The sequence below is a fragment of the Scylla paramamosain genome, chromosome 29 (assembly GCF_035594125.1).
Source record: "Scylla paramamosain isolate STU-SP2022 chromosome 29, ASM3559412v1, whole genome shotgun sequence".
NCBI lineage: Eukaryota > Metazoa > Arthropoda > Malacostraca > Decapoda > Portunidae > Scylla > Scylla paramamosain.
This window is the reverse complement of record NC_087179.1, coordinates 5,974,587-5,981,755: the sequence shown is the minus strand read 5'-3', so window position 1 is coordinate 5,981,755 and position 7,169 is coordinate 5,974,587. Positions and strand designations below refer to the sequence as shown.

Genomic DNA, 7,169 nt, shown 5'->3' with positions numbered 1-7,169 from the left:
CAGATCAGGAAGAGATTTAATTTCGGAGATGAAGTCCTTTCAAGAATGCATATGCTGGAGCCAGCCAGTGTTCTAGGCATCCAGAGCAAAGTGCAAGAGCAAAGATTGGTGCCCCTCGCGACACACCTTCCCCGAATCATTGCCCAGGATGATTCTACCCTCCAGCAACTGGACGATGAGTGGAGGAGGCTTGCCGTAGAAGATCTGCCTGAGTCCATTACCAACATGGCGAAAAAAGTGGACAAAAGCAATTACAACCAGCCTGATAAATTTTGGTGTGCCATGAAAACTCTGGAGGATAGTGATGGAAACCCCAAGTTTAAGCTTGTTTCAGACTTTTCACTAGGATGTCTTTCTTTGCCTCATGCTAATGCTGACTGTGAGCGCTGCTTCTCTAGTGTAAACCGTGTGACAACAAAAGACAGAAATAAGCTAAAACCAGAAACCGTAAGAGACATCATCCTAGCGAAGCAGTGTGTTGCTTCCACATCCAGCAGTAAATGTACGACCTTCAAGCCATCAAAGTCAATGATAAAAAACATGACATCAAGAGTGCTATATTCCTCCAATGAAGAGAGTGCCGGGGCTGCTGACGACGTGCCGGATGTATATACAGAAGAATAAGACCAGTAATCTCCTACATAGTAAGTAAACAACTTAACGAAGTGTCCTGTACTTTTTCTCCACTTATTAATGATATGTATTTAGGAAAGTGTTTTGTTTGTTAAGGGCATTGTTGTTTTTTCATCACACACACACACACACACACACACACACACACACACACACACACACACACACACACACTCTCTCTCTCTCTCTCTCTCTCTCTCTCTCTCTCTCTCTCTCTCTCTCTCTCCATATATATATATATATATATATATATATATATATATATATATATATATATATATATATATATATATATATATAACCTAAATTATGTAAATTATGTATTTGGAAATTGGCAGTTTTGCATAATATTTGGAATAATTACATATGTACGATAATTTTACCAGAAGTACAATAATTTCAACCTGTGTAGTACGATAATATGGCCAAAACAATCTGGCAACGCTGGCCACCACCGTCGTGGTTGTGGTAGTCCCACCCGTGTCGAGGCTCACCGACACTACCACTCTGGGTTGTTACGATATGCGAGTCCCACCTATCACGACAGCGCTAGACACGCCACTTGATGTTGACTTGTCACTTTGGCGGCGCGTGTTCCTACATACTTTCTGAGAGTGGCCGACTTTTTGGCAACTAAGGCACTTAGCGTATCTAGTCGGACAAGAAGCTTTACCACCATTATGCTGGTCTCCAAAGAACCAGCATGATTTCGTGCCGCCACGACTCACTGAGGCGGCGGCAGTGGTGTCCTCGTCGGCAGTTCTGCTGGCCGCAAGAGTAACATCCCGCCAATCCCTCTTAAGGCCGGTTCACACGATCATGCTGCATGACAGTCAGCATGAAACAACTGCATGAAGTAGATGCATGAAGCGCGTTCGGACGAATCACACCTATCGTCATTCAGTGCAAGATCTAGCGGTGGTTGCGGCACAATGTCTCTTTCTCGTGATGATGCAATTGCGCTTGGTTTGGCAATAATTTTAAGAGAGAAAAAAAATTCTTCACGCCAACGGAAAAGGAGATGGGTCAAGGCATGGATTGCCCGAAAAGAACATTCGCACACAAACTTAATGAATGAATTGCAGTGTGAGACAGACGACTGGAGGAACTACCTCAGAATGGATGAAGGTACCTATAACAATTTGATGGAACTTGTGTCACCTTATATCAAACGTGAAAATACTAACATGAGGGAAGCCATTACTCCCCATGAACGTTTAAGTGCGACACTACGGTTCCTGGCAACAGGACGTTCTCTGAAAGATTTACGATACTCCGCACGAATGGGCACCTCAACATTATCAGAAATCATCCCTGAAACATGCAACGCAATATTCCACGTCCTGAGAGGTGAATTTTTACAGGTAAGTCAACGTTTATTTCAATAAACATTTGAATTAATGATTAGTCATTGCTTATGAGAAATACCTTATATATTTCCTGTAAAGGCACTGTGAAACACTTCGTTTTAACCAAAAACATAATTTACTTCATTTAATATACATTATTTATGTAAATAAGTACATGTTGCAAAAACATAATAAATCTGCAATGCTACTTTTAGAAAAGTATCCTTCAAAAATAACCAAATTGAGTTCCTTCACTTTACATTATTGATGTAAATAAGTACATGATGCAAAAACATAATAAATCTGCAAAGCTACTTTTAGAAAAATATCCTTTAAGCACGGACATGTATATCATCATAAATACAAATGAAACAAGTCTTTTCTGAAAAACATCTTCAAAGAGGAGTGAAATTCGCGAAATAACCTAAATTTTGTGGATCATTGCCTACATTTGGGGTAAGGGGAGGTTCACTAATGGATGTTGACCCTCGGATTTGGGGGGCATCATTGTAATTGGAGTATCGTTGGGATTGTATCATAACATGAGGTGACGTAACTTGGTTTGAAACAATTTAAACAATATCTGAAGGCTTAAATGTTACATTATTAAAGTTTAGGCTTACATTGCTACTAAGCTCTCCTCCTTCTGCAGCGTCTAGAACCTCATTAATTAAGCGACGTGCTACCCTACTTGTTTTAGGGTCGAACTCGTCCAGTTTTGAACCCACATATTTACCAAAAATACTCATTGACGACTCTGGACGTTGCAAGTTTTCGGCCACTCTCTGTAGGATGTCATGCGTCACATCATTTTTCTTTGTGGGTCTCGGTCTTTTGTTCGGAGTTGGTGTTTGAACTGATGTGCTGCTTTGTGGCGAGGTAACATCAGTATCCAAGTCGTCAGCATGACCTGGTTCAGTGTCTTGCGATACAAGGTCTGTTGTTTTCTGGTAAAGAAAAGGTTCATCACGTGTTAAGTGCGAAACATATCATTCAAATTATTTATATGTAATATGCTGAATAACAAAGACTTTCAAGAGTCTGTAACAGTTAATGTTTCCCACGTCTATTATTATTTCCCATTTTTTCCAGTTCCCCAAAACCGAACAAGAGTGGACAAACATTGGAAACCTATTCGAAGAAAAATGGAATTTTCCAAACTGCCTTGGCGCAGTTGATGGAAAACATGTACACATCACTCCTCCAAAGGATGCAGGGTCTTACTTCTATAATTATAAAGGGTACAATAGTCTAGTTTTCATGGCAGTGGTCAACGCCAATTATGAATTTTTGTACGCAGACATAGGTACCAATGGCCGTGTTTCAGATGGTGGCGTATTGAATAACACTACTTTTGGAAAAAAAACTCAAAGACAACGAACTTCACATTCCACCCATTGGGAAGCACGGTCTCCCTTGTGTTTTCGTGGGAGATGAAGCATTTGCGCTGCGACCTGATTTTTTAAAACCATATCGACAAAAGGAGCTGAATGATGACAGAAGAACTTTTAACTATCGTCTATCAAGAGCTCGAAGAGTAGTTGAGAATGCGTTTGGCATATTAAGCGCTAGATTTCGCATTTTCCACTCAACTATAAATCTCAAATTAGACAGCATTGAGAAGGTGGTGCTAGCTACAATTGCATTGCATAACTATTTGCGAAGTAAAACAGTCACCACTCATAATATTAATAATGATTGTAATGACATGATGCCCAATAACAACAGCGATGAAAATTGCATGGCTAGTTTAGAAAGAGGAAGAGATGCACGGGTTGCATCTCAAATTGCTCGAAATGTTCGGGACAACTTTATGACATATTTCACAGGCGAAGGTGCTATTGCATTTCAAGAGAATGTACTGTAAACATGTAAGCTAATGAAGTACTTACCATTGTATTTCCATCTTCCTCTAAAGTGCTTGTACTTTGGCGAGGAACATCTTGGTCCGCAACAAACCTTAGTTCGTCAAAATAGTACAGAGATGGTGTGTATAATTCATCTGTACCAGAGCCAGATTTTTTTGAATCATTAATTTTCTTCAATTCTCTTCTGAAACTACTCCTCAGAGTGTTTATTTTTCTAAGTACATCTGCCTTTGATGCTCCAGGGACTAGTTTTCTGTATATGTCAAGTAACGCATCTAAGGCACTATTCCTTTTGTTTTTGTTACTATAATCCTTACATTGCACTCTCCACAAACATTCATGATTTCTATACATGGAAATAAATTCTAATGTATTATCTTTTTCGTTTTGCTTATCCATTGAACTGAAAAACTAGAAAACAACTATATTAATCAAAGATAAGAGCTTGTGTACTGTTCACAAATACTGGCAAGAATGACGCAATTTGCATGACTGACGTTCACTCGGTCATGCCATACATCAGGCCATGCCAGCTCCGCCCCTTGCTCACAGGATTTCCCTTCATACGTCATGCCGCGTGTTCATGCTGCATGTCATGCCAAAAACGGGGTTCACACGATCATTCTTTCTAATCATGCATCCGCTTCATGCAGTTGTTTCATGCTGCCTGTCATGCAGCATGATCGTGTGAACCGGCCTTTACTGGCAGCGTCCCGACACGCAGCTTCGTAGGTAAAGCACACGACACGCAATGCATCGACACTTATTGTATCACATGATTGGTAGACGTGCCTTTTCAGTGACTCGTCATTGAAGCCATCAATTTCCTTAACAACATATACTCTGATAGGCTGAGCTCACATTGGGGACACTGGAATGCCCAATCAGCAGCCTTATGCGGACATCTAGCGAAGTAAGCACTCACTGACTCGTCGGGGCCTTGCACCACTATAAAAAAGAAAAAGAAAAACCTGCCCACGGCACGGCCTGGTTAACTGAACGGAGCACAATTTTAGCGATGGATGGCATCTAAAGCAGCAGCATGATACACCACACGTCAAAATGCCTTGAGTCCAATGCCCGCTGCAGGGCAGGTGAGCAGTGTAGCCGAATGTGGGGAACGACATCCTGGGCGAGAAGCTTGCACAATCGTAACCAACATTCCATAGATATTTTTCAAGATCTAAAGGCGGCAGATATCTCTAAAACACTTTCCTGGTGCGGTCGGACTCGGCGTCCGCTGGGTGGCTGTTCCAGTGTTATAAGGCACCCCGAGTGCCACCAGGTCAGCTTGAAGTGACTGTATGGCATCCTGCTGGGCCGACAGTGCAGCCTGAGCATGGCTAAGGACTGGCATGAAGGCCTGGGGCATGCCTTGTGATGCCCGGTTCGTTCTTGCGGGTGCGGCGTCGTGATTCCCGTGTGTGAAAGCCGGCGTCCTCCTCGTGGGCGTTATTCCGCATCTGGGCTTGTTGCGCGATGTTATTGTTGAGTTGCGTAGATTCTTGACTTCACTGCGCAGTGTAGGGTTGCTTGCAAGCTGTGACCACCGCTTGATCGAGTCCAAGGGCAGAGAAACACAGGAGGTGCCGTGATACCTGCCCCCACTCCGGCTAAGCGTACAGCAACTGGCTATGCGGCGTGATGTTCCCACTGCTGTCCAAGGGAAAACATATCATACATATTCAACACTAGCTTAATATTCCCGCAAATACACCGCACTTTCGCACACTGGCTTACACACGCGTCTGACTTTCTCAAAAGCACACATTGTAATTAATAGGAAGCAGACGCGTTGGCGTCTCTTCGTCTTCAAGAGGAGATGAGGATGGAAGGGAGAACGGGGTGATCGGGCAGGACAAATGCGCCACCAGCCTTCACAAGTATACAAACGGCGAAAGAATATTTCAGATTATCAGCTTGCTAACACTTACTGAAAGGATCAGGTAGAATTTATATATTTCATTATAAACCTTAGTTTTTTGTAATTTTTTGGGTATTGGTTTTACAATGCTAAGATAGCGAGAAGGTAAGAAATTAAATAAAGAATTTTACTAAGCTACAGAATTGACGGCCACCGGGCGCACCGGACTAGAATCTTCTCCCGTTTCTTCTCTCCTTTCCGCTTCGTTCTTCGTTCTTTATCTCTATTCTTTCTTCTCTCTCGCTGTTCTCAGATTTACTCGCCACGAGGCTGTTCTCTGCAACAATATATACTTCACACAATCATCATTAGTACTGACAAATATGAAAGAAAAAGAAATGGCCTCACACAGGTATGCATATGGAATTTTACACATGTGCCTTTATCGCCTTCTACTGGCAAGCTGAGTCACTCACGAATCTCGAACATCGCGGAACCCATGTGCAAAAAACAATGTCCCATCGAACACCAAGGATGAAAGACATAAGTATTGTTCAGTGAAGTCATCAATTCAGCTATGACGTCACGCTCTCTATGACGTCGAGTTGGTGACAATTGCCAGCAAGAATCTTCAAATCCAAAAATTTTCTCCCAATTCTTTTTTTTTTCTTTTCAGATTTACACATCACACGTAGTGTTAGTTTCTCTTAATGAGTTAATAGTCGTACTGTACTTATAGTTTTAATTTGATGTGGCGTTAATATTAGATAATATATAATATTGTACTACCGGAGAAGCTAACATACGTCGCCCTAGACCCTAATCATTATTGACAGTCACAAACCTAGAAACATCAAAGCATTGACTGACTTTCTTAGTGAATCTTCAACATTCAACAATCCACGTCCCGTCCATCCTTTGCCTCACATCTAACATTTCCACATAGGTCTCCTAACTTTTCTTTTCCCGTCATTGCACTTATTTCATTTTTTTTTTAGTTCAAAATAACTGTCCTTGGGACTTGATGCTAGTCTTCATTAATAATTATATTATTAACTTAAACACAGGTGTGATCTGTTTTTTACTTCTGTGAAAAAGAGCAATTCTTCCAGCTTAATAGGAATATACTCTGAGTACTTGAGGGTCAATGCCTGACAATTTCTGTTGTATGAAGTCACGGGCAGTGCGGGGCAGGGCGGGGTTAGCCGTTATCGGAGTCAGAATACTTAGTTATTTGAAATTCTCGCTTAATTATGAAATAAATAAATAAACAAATAAATAAATAAATAAAAGTCAACACGCCTGAGGTATGACCAATGACAAGCCGTGATATATCTCCACGCACCAATTGTTGCCGCCCAAGATATGTTTTCCAATCAAAGGCTTTATAATAATAGCCCGGTCCCACAGAACTATGGATGAAATACGAATGAATCGAGGATGCCAATTTTGTTG

General features: G+C 41.5%; 1 long non-coding RNA gene across 1 annotated transcript; it reads right to left on the bottom strand.

Moving 5' to 3' along the window:
* Window positions 1-2,099: 2,099 nt before the first annotated feature.
* Window positions 2,100-6,897, bottom strand: LOC135115200 (uncharacterized). The gene is made up of 2 exons (XR_010275846.1): window positions 3,875-6,897; window positions 2,100-2,929 (listed from the first exon to the last, which is right to left on the bottom strand). It is a non-coding gene; the product is annotated as an uncharacterized LOC135115200 (long non-coding RNA).
* Between the last annotated feature and the right edge of the window lie 272 nt (window positions 6,898-7,169).